This window comes from Sus scrofa, chromosome 15, assembly GCF_054392235.1.
Source record: "Sus scrofa isolate SSC_HxYL_T2T_F1_AM1 chromosome 15, Sscrofa_HxYL_maternal_Yorkshire_Landrace_v2.0, whole genome shotgun sequence".
Lineage (NCBI taxonomy): Eukaryota > Metazoa > Chordata > Mammalia > Artiodactyla > Suidae > Sus > Sus scrofa.
This window is the reverse complement of record NC_139397.1, coordinates 56,416,783-56,429,585: the sequence shown is the minus strand read 5'-3', so window position 1 is coordinate 56,429,585 and position 12,803 is coordinate 56,416,783. Positions and strand designations below refer to the sequence as shown.

General features: G+C 36.6%; 1 protein-coding gene across 15 annotated transcripts in view; it reads right to left on the bottom strand.

Annotated features, from left to right (window-relative positions):
* TENM3 (teneurin transmembrane protein 3) overlaps positions 1-12,803 on the bottom strand; it is a 2,581,468-nt gene that overhangs the window by 2,125,905 nt on the left and 442,760 nt on the right. For all 15 annotated transcript variants that reach the window (XM_085000902.1, XM_021076354.2, XM_085000908.1 and 12 more), the window contains exon 3: positions 11,339-11,375. The gene's annotated coding sequence lies outside the window, so the exon portion shown is untranslated. The remainder of the gene's footprint in view (positions 1-11,338; positions 11,376-12,803) is intronic.

Sequence of the window (12,803 nt, the reverse complement as noted above, 5' to 3'; positions counted from 1 at the left end):
TGATTTGTTTAAAGTGTTATTATAAAAATTAACGCATAAAAGCTTTCTTGGAATGGTGTATTTGAAAAAATTTCACCCTGTTGTTCTTTAAAAGCTTCCAAACAAATTGCGTACCAATTTTTCTAGCTCATTTTCTGAACAAACTGTTCTCATTCAGTTTTGCTATCATTTAGAGGTAAAACTTCTGTGGTCCACACTTCTGTGGGTATTTATATCATGAGAGAAGCTACAACTGCCATTTCAAAGAAATAAAGCATATCTAGACAACGAATGTATTACACCACTTGCCTTACCATGCTCCAGTATCAGGGAAATCAATGGCCTTCTGCAACTGGGCAGTGGTTTTGGTGGAGGAAAAAAAACCTCTGAGTTTTGAAGGCTGACATCATAGAGGGGAACCATGCTTTCCAAGAAAAATTGTCTTCACCAAAGGCAGTATTTTGGACTGACTTGACTGACTAAACCACAGTTCTGAATCTGTCCCAGCTGTGATCCTACAGTGGTTAGTACTCTGCGATGTGAATATCTGTCAACATTTCCTACATTATCTAATAATACACAGAGGTGAAGCCTGAATCAATTTCAGGGAGTTGTCACAAAGTTTCCCCTCAAAGAGATTAATAGCTTATGTCACAATTTTGTTATGTGTTCTGGGTAATACATGTGAAGCTGTCCAGATTTATACCTACAAATAAATTATCTGTATTGAAGATAAAAAGTACTCAGAAAGTTAGTTGTATTAATATATAAGTAGTCACAGAGTAGTTCAGTTTTATAAAACAACTTTTCCTTGTCTGTGCATTTTATACATAATTTAATAATGAGGATTGGTTAAATTATGTATGGAGCTAGGTCATTTTTAGATTCTTAAATGGAAATGCTTATCTATAAGGAACACCCATATTTTAATATCACATAGCTAATTTGAAACTCCCAAACTCCTTAGAGAATTTAGAACTTGGGTCCTTATTCCTTTTAAAATACTTTGGAGTTGTTTTACTCTATTTTCTATGGAAACAGAGATTCTATTGTAGACAATTATGGCATAGAATATAAAAAATGCAACACTATTTAACATAAATGTATTAATATATTAAAAATATATTACAGATTTAATATAATACATATGAAATAAAAATCAAGTCTTTAAATGCAGCAAAAAGTAATTAAGTGCTATGATGAGGCTAAAATCATTTCAGATGCTGCTACATATGACATGAAATTCCTCTCTCCCCCAATTTATTTTCTAATTGGAGGGATACAAAAAACATTTCCAAATATCAGCAAACGCGGTCAATGAAAAATCAATGATCTGTACATTGTCTAAAACGGGGGTTCAGAGGTGGCTAATATAGTTAGAGCCTGGTCACAGGAAGAGTCATAGAACACAGGCTGAAATGAGCAAGGTGTGTTTTAACATCCTGAGTCCAACACCCTTTCTGGAGCAAAGGGTCATCCTAAGGAGGAGGAAGTTAACATTTAGGAAGCTAAGCTAAAAGGAGGGGCATCAAATGCCAATGGAACTTTGGACACACACACAAAATGCAAACTGTCAAGAAAGTGAAAACAAATCTTTGCAGAGATTATTTTAGCCATGTCAAGAAAGATGGTATAGTATTGACTGATAGACTGAAGGCAAAATGTTAGAAACGCAGTGCACTTCTGAGATACACAGTAAGTGGATAATCACATGCAATGCTCATTAATAAGGAATAACATTGCAAAGTATCTGAATCTCACAGTGAAACCAGAGGCCAAGAAGGACCTAGAAATCCTCAAGCAGATCTTTCAACAATGAATCTAAGAACTCTTCACACCTTGATAAGCTTTGGTCTCAATGTGCTTAGAAATTTAATCATATTCCAAATTCCTTTGTGGTTCACAGTGAAGCAGCATACTTGTTTATTTGGTTACTTATGCTTTCTATAAAATAGTTCTGGATTTCTAGATACTACAGTTAAGATTCATGTTTTATTGAGAAATATTTGTATTTATCATAACAAACACCCACATTTTCCACACAAATTCATGAGTTAATTTCAGGGAACAGAATACCATTTAACCTCCACACTTACTGGCTATCTGAACACATGGGAAAATTAGTGGTGGGGAACAGTCATAGTTCAAAAAGAATACAATTCTGATCCTGAGTGGTACGAGAACAACCGATATTAAGTGTTTCTCAAAACTTAGTAAAGAATATATCATACACTAAGACAAATTTTCATAGAAACACCTACTTTTGATTTAAATTACTTTTATCTTAGTATTATTTACCTATGTATAAACAGAAAATTAGCCCTTATGACTTTAAAACAAACATTACTTAAACTGTAAAGTCTATACAATTCAAAATAACAGGTTTATTATTACTGATTTTGTTTGCATGGAACTAAACTGCACTGGTAAGTGACCACATTGCTGAGTTTTGGCATAGAGATTTTTGGCAATTCTACATGACTATGTTGTTATTATTTGTCATATAATAATGTGCCAATTCTTCCAAAAATTTTTTACATTTTAAATACACTGAAATTTTGGCCACTAAAGCTCTCTGGGCTTCAAATGGCTTTAACTTAACTTTAGCACATTATTTCTTTCTTCCTTTCTTTCTTTTTTTTTTTTTTTTTTTTTTTTTTTGTCTTTTTGCCTTTTCTTGGGCCACTCCCATGGCATATGGAGGTTCCCAGGCTAGGTGTCTAATCGGAGCTGTAGCCACCGGCCTAAGCCAGAGCCACAGCAATGCGGGATACACCACAGCTCACAGCAATGCCAGATCCTTAACCCACTGAGCAAGGCCAGGGATCAAACCAGCAACCTCATGGTTCCTAGTCGGATTCGTTAACCACTGCGCCATGACGGGAACTCCAGCACATTCTTTCAATGAGATTTCTGTCTCTCATTCTCTTTCTCTTCCCATGATTTCTGTCAATTATAGCAGCACAATTTGAAATTGCCTGACGATCAATAGTATAAGGTGATTAATTAGGATCTCAGTATTATATCAACATTTAAAAAATATAGAATGAAAACTCAAAGACAAACACTTATCCATAAGCTCAGAAAATTTATGAACCCCTCCAAAAAATAGCTCCGAAGATGGCCAGTTTTTGAGGAAACTAAGTTCGAAAAGCACACATAAAACATTTAAAGTCATGAAGAAAAAAAATGTATTTTAGTTGTTTTTGTATACTATTTGTTTTCCAGGCACAGTGATTTTTTTTTTTTGGTTAATCTGTCATAGACATGATGAGAGATTATTGGAGAGAATGATGTGTATGAAAATTTTACATTTTCTTTGTAAGAGTTGCTGTCTCCAAGTACACATTTTCCTCTGTGAGAAAAGTATTTATAATATTTATAAAACACTCCAGATTTCATTCTGTAAATCTATTCTTTCTGGGCTTTTAGCCAAGATGTAAAAACATGCTGATAACTCTGGTGACAATTTTTGTATCACCTAGGTCATTATTCTAGTTACAATGAAAGTACTTGAGTTGTAGGAAATTTATAATTCTCTTTAACGAAAAGAAAAACAAAAGCCTGAATTTGTTTTGTGTTTCAACTGCTTCAGCTCTTGAAAAATATAAAAATGGGCATTTATATTATTGAAGCCACAACAAGCAGTGTTTTATTATTGTGGGTGGGTGGGGAAAAAAAAGGTTGAAGGAATCATTCAACTCATAAACATGAAGTTGCTAAAGGGCACTGTTTATTAATTCTGCAAATACTCAGCATGGTTCATAATTTTATCTCCAAGTGTTCTTTGGCTGGTGTCCTTTCTCAGTTACTCTGCTACTCTTTCAGGAGAGGCAAACTTCCTGTGCTGAATAGGGAAGAACTGGTACCCATGATGAATTAAACCAGGGCAGATGCTAATCAAGGAATATTCAGCAGATCACCCTTCAGAGCATTGAATGGCCCTCTGGTTACCAGCAGGGGCCTCTATGGCTCCACCTGGCCTAGTTTCTATGCATCAAGATGTAAAAGATTAGCATTTGCTAATCAAGAGAAGTAGATTGATGGCCTTCTGAGTAATCAAAACTTAGAAGGTATACTGAAGAAATTCTAGAGCCTGGAGATCCAGTGTCTCATCCCTAAATAGTAAGACTTAAAGTGGCTGCTGAATTGTCTGAAGTTACCACAGAGATGGTAGAGCCAAAGAATGATCAAGAGAGTGTTTCTTTGATTATAAATCTGCAGCACTAATAATAACGTACTGTTTGGAAATGACTTGTATTAGTTCACTTCCAAGAATTTACCCCAAGGGGATAGGCAAGGACAGTCATATCTACAGAGGTATTCACAGGGCACTGTCACTAAGGATGAAAAATCAAAAACAGAATAGAATATGGAAAAACAGATATGTCAGGATATGAAAGACATATTGAAGAGCCCAATAAAAAACAGTCAATAGAATCATGTATGAAGTAGAGTAAGAATCAGTGCCCACCAAGAAACAGATGGCATGCTGGAATGAGGATAATCCTCAGATGGTTTAAGAAAGGCACAATTGGCCAAGATGTGTTTTGGTCACCAAACCCACGGGTTCCACAGGAGAAGAATTACCATTCTAGTGTGAACAAGGACAAGGGAAGGAGAATTTACTCAACCCAGAGAGGTGTCTGGGGAAGGTTCAGGGAGTGCAACTCAACTGTAGTTGAGGATGCTGGAGGCCACCTTGGAAAGAGGGAGTCATGGAAATAAAATCCTGATTCTGACTCTCCTCTTGCCTGAGCTTCTTTCAGTTCTCTCACTCACTCAACCCAAAGAAGCCAGAGGGCAAGTGAGGTCTTGATGCCTTTGGGGAAATCCATAACTCTAAGAAAGAGACGGAAATATACCTGCACAGGTGCAATTGAATTTTTATGTATAAGAGGATGCATAAAAAAGGTAGCAGAATACAGTGAAATGTCAGCGTTAATTATCTCCGGGGGTGCTGTGATTGGGTTATGATGAATTTTTTTTCTTCTTTAGAGTCACCATAGTCCACTGGCCAATAATTGGTACTGTTTCTCAGTGAACATTTCACTGTTGAAAGAGAAGTTTACCCATATTCATCTTACAGATGTTTTAATACCTGTACTTATTTTTGATATAAAGTGTTTATATGGGTTGTATTTGTTTAAATGAACAAAATTAATCATTGAGAATTATTTTTTTGTTTTGTTTTTCAACTTGACTCCCTACAATGCAGCTGTGGCAGCACAGGATTCTTTAATTCAGTGTGCCAGGCTGAGGATCCAACCTACATCCTGGTGCTGCAGAAATGCCACTGACCCTGTTGCACAGCAGTGGAAACTCCAACCATTGGGAATTTTGAGGAGAGGGGTGGTCCAGGCACTCCTCTGAATCTTTCTCTAAAGCTGAGTGAGATAAGCATCTATTTACTTCAAGGTAAATATATAAAAACAAATGATAATATGTAGGGAAAAGGAATGAATGTAGAGTCTTATTCTACCCAGAATGAAACTCATTGAGAAAAATATCTGGCTTTTTGTACTATAAATATTTTTAAAATCGTGGTATAAACTCATATCTCATACTTAAGCTAATGACCAAATTGCCAGTGAAAATGTGTCAAAAAGTGGAAGGTATAAAGTATAGAGCTTGATTCAGAAATGAAAAAGAAGTACACAGCATAAAGATACTGACACAATGTTTCTCAGACATCATGGTTACTGAAAATGAAGGTGAGTAATGATCAAAGTCAAAAGGGAGATCATTGAATAGGGTGAGGAAAACAATAGTATACAATGTAAGTTTTTTAAAAAATTGTGTGAAAGAGAGGACATTCCAGATAAAAGAAAAAAGATTTTTTCCAATCTTCTAGGAAAAATGACATGATATTTACTCAGAAAGGTTAAATTTAGGTTTGAATGCTTCTCGTAAAAAGAAAGCTGCAATCATCATCATACACACACGGTCCTTCCCAGCTTCTAACCTCCAGATTTTATAATCCACAGTAAACTCACTGCATGGACAACTATCTCACAAATGATCCTACTCTCATGATCATTTAACCTCACTCTCTGAATTTATAAAAATATAGAATTATTGTGAAAAAAAATCAAGAACCTGATGAAACAAAACATTCATTTGTCCAATTGGGGAAAATTTGTGTTATGACGGGTAAAACTGTTAAGTGTTGGCTCAAGAAGAATGAAGCAAAGGTTTGGACCATTACACTCATGTAGATAAAAGAACTCAGATGAAAAAAAGGTATTTTTGGAAGCCCTAAGAACCTAGCAGTCATTTTTGAGTAAGAATAGAAAACAAATTCACATAAAATTTTGAGATAAAAATCAACAGAATCAATGATTTTCAATTCTTCATTATTAAAAGCAGTTGGAATGACATTTAAAAATTTCTCCAGAAGAATCCACTGCCTTTTTTGTCTTGCCAGAATCAGTTAACTGTGTCCTACAAAATATAGCAAGCAGGGCCTTCTACTAATGTCTAAAACTTAGTCGTGTCATATATATATACTCCATTATTCAAGTAGAGAATTCTATTTTAAAATGAATATCTTATTTATCATTTGTAAGGTGTTTTCATTTTTGGCTTTTTGCTATTAAAAAAAAAAAAATTCAAGCTCCCCATCAACAATGAGTTAATCCTGGCAAGTAGCCTGGTGAGGCTGGCTTATTGAAAATAAGTTGAATCACATAACCACATGCAGTACATTTTGTCTGGTTTTCTTTTTTCTCCTATTTCCATGCATATGAATACATCCACAGAAGAAAAATAGTGTATAAATTGCTTTTCCATGACAGAGTAATCTCTGCCTAACTGGACTGGATTGGGTGTTAGAACCTTGAGCATTAACCCAACTTTGCACTTCTGCCTGGCCAAATCACTTCAACCTATTTCCTGATCAGAAACACAGATATAATACTTCCCAATCTTAAAGGAATTGTTTGTCTCAAGGATATGACAAGTAAAAACACAATTAAAAACATGTATTATTCTTAAGATTTCAAAATAAACTAATAAAACATAGGGGGTTGGAAAACAGAAGAGAGGAGACTTAAAATGGATAGAGGGGGGAAATGCTTTTATAATTTTCAAAAGAGGCCTGGGTATCAATCTTTGTCAGGTTCATTTTTTTATCAGCAGTGAGAGAGGGGAAAGAGGAAATATGAATAAGAAGTCATGTGTGTCCATGGAAGCTGTACAGTTAGAATGGGGAGGAAGCAACCCTACTTTTTATAGTTTACAGGGCTGCCCAGCAAAGACTTAATGGTCTCAAATTATTCCCCCTGCCACAGAGATCATCATATTTCCTTGCATTTTAGGTTAGACCATTACAAAAGCTCATTAAAATGTAAATATTACCAAGGAAGGCTATTGAACTCTTTTCAGCTATTTAACTATCCAATTACCCAGCAGTGTTTTAAGAGAAAGCATTGCCAACTGGACATGCTTTCCTAAACAACAGAACATGAGAAGTAAAAACAGAGCCCTGGTTCCAAGCATCAGCATATAATCGTCTGTTGGTACCAGTGTGGGGAATTGGTTACAGAACCCCCTCAGATACCAAAATACACAAATGCTCGAGTCCTTTATAGAAAATGGTGTAGTATTTGCATACAACCTACCGCATACCCTCCTATATGCTCTAAATCATCTCTGGATAGCTTTTAATACCCAACACAATGGGAATGTTGTGTAAATAGCTGCCAGTGCACAGCAAATGCAAGCTTAGCTTTCTGAAACTGTCTGGAATTTTTTTCCCCAGTGTTTTTAATCTGCAACTGGTTGAATCTGAGAATTGAGAAACTTAAGTAGGAACAGTGAAAGAAAGGCAAGTATTTGAGATATATAAAGAACTATTATAAAATAAGAGTTGTTTGTGTTCAGAAAAGACTGTTTGGCAACTCTGGGTTTGGACATTACCAACAGAATAGAATAACATTTTTACATAGAGTATAGCAAGATACTGTGTCTTTACTTTCAAAAAGTCAATATTCTACGAAGTCAGCAGAGTCAAGGCAAAGCTGACATACATAAAAGCAGAGCCAAGGCAAAGATGACATATACAAAAGCATCAAAAAACAAGAAAACACACTGCAGATTTACTGTATTATCAGATAGAGTGATAGGAGTTTGTGCATGTGAGATTTACTCTTAAAAAGCAAGGAAATGACAAATCACTTTCTGGCATCTTTACAGCTGTCTTGCCACATAGGTATTATGATATTCAGTTTGTAAAACCATGAGAATATTTCAGAGAGGTTAAGTAGCTTGCCTGAGGTTGCTCAGATGGTAAATGCTAGAGCGATGTCTATAAGTAAATTTTAACTCACTCCAAAGCCTGTGTTCTTTCTGCCACAGTGTTTGAGGGGGTGGGGAGTTGGAAAATGTCTGAACAGTTAACTTCTGGTTGTTTTGGTGCAATGTGGTATGAACATTGACTATAACTTGTATATCATACATTTATATAGTTAAGATTAGACATTAAACAAACTTTGTTGTAATTTTATCATGGCTAATGCCAAGTATGACTGGGAGAATTTCAACTGTGTTTTTTTTTTTTGTCTTTTGTTTATTTGTTTTAGGCTTACACCCACAACATATGGAGGTTCCCAGGCTAGGGGTCCAATCAGAGTTCTAGCCAATGGCCTATGCCACAGCAACGTGGGATCCAAGCTATGCCTGTGACTTACACCACAGATTGCAGCAATGCTGGATCCTTAACCCACTGAGCAAGGCCAGGGATCAAACCTGCATCCTCATGGATACTAGTTGGGTTCGTTGACCTCTGAGCCACAATGGGAACTCCATGAACTGTGATTTTTGTTGGACTTCAGGGCTCCTTCAAGGACACAGAACTCAACGCCTCTGGCCAAGACAAGAATTACCAGACCTTAGCATCACCCCACCCATTTCACTGTAATTTCGCTCCCCCACCCCACCTTTGAGAAACCTGGCCTACTCCTTCTTGCCTCTACTAGGAAGAGTATGTGGCCCACTCCTCACCCCACTGCCATAGGGCCCTTGTACACACCCAATCAACCAACAAGTGTATTGCAAGGCCCCATCTTTCCCCAACCAATTAGCAGGGCAACAGGTGTGTCATAAGGTCACTCCTCTCTCTCTGGGCTATAAAAACAGATAGGACCACACACCTGGGGTTGGCTCTCCCCAGTCATCAGGATGTCAGCCCTCTGTGTTAACAGCATCTCTTGCCTCAATAAACTTTTTTTTTTTTTTTTTTCACCTTGCTTTGAATCTGGAAAATTCTTTTTCTTCTGACCCATGTGCACAGACCACAACACTTTTAAAAATACTTCTTGGTCACTTATTTAACAATTTCATGGGCTCCAACCATAACAGCACAGGACTTTTAAAGGTACAGTGTTTTTTTCTCCAAATGCATTTCTTTGCTAACTAACCTGGTATGTCGGTTAGCAAGTGGTAAATCAGGCTAATATGCCAACATCACCGGACCACGGAAATACAAACCTTTTAAAGAAACAACTATTAAGCATTGCAAAGAGTGGTAATTTATGAGTTTTCTGATCTTAACAATGTAATTTCAACCACCTCACACCAGTCAGAATGGCCATCATTAATAAATCCACAAATAACAAGTGCTGGAGGGGTTGTGGAGAAAAGGGAACCCTCCTGCACTGTTGGTGGGAATGTAAACTGGTACAGCCACTATGGAGAACAGTTTGGAGGTACCTTAGAAATCTATACATAGAACTTCCATATGACCCCGCAATCCCAGTCTTGGGCATCTATCCAGACAAAATTCTACTTAAAAGAGACACGTGCACCCGCATGTTCATTGCAGCACTATTCACAATAGCCAGGACATGGAAACAACCCAAATGTCCATCGACAGATGACTGGATTCGGAAGAAGTGGTATATATACACAATGGACTACTACTCAGCCATAAAAAAGAATGATATAATGCCATTTGCAGCAACATGGATGGAACTAGAGAATCTCATACTGAGTGAAATGAGCCAGAAAGAGAAAGACAAGCACCATATGATATCACTTATAACTGGAATCTAATATCCAGCACAAATGAACATCTCCTCAGAAAAGAAAATCATGGGCTTGGAGAAAAGACTTGTGGCTGCCTGATGGGAGGGGGAGGGAGTGGGAGGGATCGGGAGCTTGGGCTTATCAGACACAACTTAGAATAGATTTACCAAGGAGATCCTGCTGAATAGCATTGAGAACTTTGTCTAGATACTCATGTTGCAATAGAACAAAGGGTGGGGGGAAAATGTAATTGTAATGTATACATGTAAGGATAACTTGATCCCCTTGCTGTACAGTGGGAAAATTAAAAAATAAATAAATAAATAAAATAAAAAAAAACAATGTAATTTCACATAAATGTACTCATTTACTACTACCCACAGCCAATTTCAGTGCCCCAAAGCCACTGAGTCTCTCTTGCTACAGCACTCACACATACAAAAGGAAAACTGATGGTAGCTGACTAACACACAAAAACAACCAAGTTTTGGAACCAAGAGCAATAATAGAGACCAGTGTTTGCTATGGCAGCTGCTGAAGGGCATCATTGGAAGACAAAGGCCATGACTTTTTAAAGAAACAGACTCTATGCCAGGTACACAGTAAATAATAACCCTGTCATGATGCCATTGCCTGACTGAATGTTTTGAGAAGGGCAAGCAGGGATACAAGCCAATAACCTGGTCATTTCCTGTTACAGAGTTAAGTATAGAGTATATTATAAACTTAAGCATTTTGTTTACTTTTCAAACTCATAGGATTCTTGAAAATTTAAATACCAGGTTGACTCTGCAATAAAATTTAACTCATGGTTAAACTCAATATGTATTACTAAATTTAAAACTGTGTATGTATTCAAGTTAAGAATACATAGTGTTATCGTCCAATGCTATTGTGATGCTATAACCATTTTTCACTTTCAAAATGACTAAGCCAACCAACCAAACAAATAAGAAAGACCATTAACAAGAACTACAGCCATGCCCCAATTGGCTGGTAATTTCCATGAAAATTGTCAAAAACCATCCAGAACCGAAGAGAATGTAACAAAACTAAGCTCTGTTCTTTGTATTTCACTTCAACAGTTATTTCTTTTAAAGTCACCAGGTTAATTAATTATTCCTACTAAAATGGGAAAATGTGCCAGTCTGTCCTTTATATGCAGTGTCTCCACCATGAACAATAATCTGGGGCTTAAGATAATTAATACTATATATCCTTGCCTTTGAACAACACAGCTGTCAGCCACGAGACTTTAAAATTAATAGGCTCTTCAAAGCTATAAATCAGCAACCATGATAATTTTATGTAATATTTCTTAAAAGGCACTTACCTTTTGGAAGAAAAACACACTTCTGGCAGCAAATTGCCTGTTAAAATAAAGCATATCATTTATTGGTCTCCAGTAAATAATATAAAGGATGATACATTGCTATACAAAGCAAAATTACAGGCGAACTTTAAAAACTTTTTCCTCATCTCATTGAGTTTCTTTTTTTACTAAAAAATTAGAATCCTCCTTGGTTGTAATAATTAAGTGCCTTTCTGTTCAGTGCATGTGCAATAAAACCACAAAAGCTAACAAGTTTCATGTTTGGGAGCAAAAACCGAAATTACAGGCGACATTATCTAGGTCATGGCTGTAGATTCCAGTACTTTCCCCTCAGTGACTACAATGAGATGCATGTAAATTAATGTCTATGACAATAGTTTTAAGGATTAGGTGTCATAACAAATTTTCTTTCTACTAAATAAATATAATAAAATACCACCAGATAGCAGTTATTAATAGATGTATTCTTTTCGTGTATTGCATTAGTGATTTGAGCTTCTGATTTACTTTTCACTGAAACACATTAAAGTCCAAGAGATTTTTATTTACAATATCACACAGATATCACTGAGATGAAATAGTCATGGTTCCATGCAATATGCAGCCAAGATTGTAGTTGAAACAACACTGGCTTGGATCAATATAACATTTAATCCTAATCAGAGGCTAGGATATAGTTGGAGACACAGTAGCAGCAGAGGAAAGTCTTTTGATCATACTTTCCTTCCCATAGGACCTGAATTAGTTTTCACAGAGGCGAAAATGAAAAATCTCAAGAATACTTTCCTTAGGAACTATGTCTGCATATGTAAGACTACACAGATGCCCTATTTTGCTACTGTCTATTGTATGTCACACATACTGATATTTAGGTGCTTCAAGGTACAGGAAAAATTATTTTAACAGAGTTTAATTTGTATCCTCAAAACAAGTTAAGATCCAAAGGCTCACAAAACTGGTAACATTTAGATACTCATTTGTACACAGAGGTGGCTCCTGCTGTAAATTCATCTGAGTTCACTTGAGTGTTAAATTGTCAGGACAGGAAAATTGCTTCTCACTCTGGTCCTAGACAGACTCTTTGATCAGATTGGGAGAGGGGAAGAGGTGCTCTAAGGTGGATAGAGGGCTGCTCTGATAATGCTCATGGCTCCAGAGGTAGGCTGTGCCCCCAGGAAGACCCTCCTTTCCCACCGGCCCCCCCGCTTTCTCCTGTTGGTCTGGTCTGCTCAATGCAAACAGACCAACTGCTCTCTCTGAAGCTGCTCTCTCAGCAATTCCAGGCAAATTGATTAATAGTAGATTGTAAATTACTCTATTGTACACCTGTAACTTACATAATATTATACATCAACTATCCTTTAATTCAAAAAACCTAAAAACCTATTTTTAAAACTGCCAACCGTTTGCAACAACATGGATGAAACCTGAGGGCATGAAGTTAAGTGAAATAAAATCAGACAGA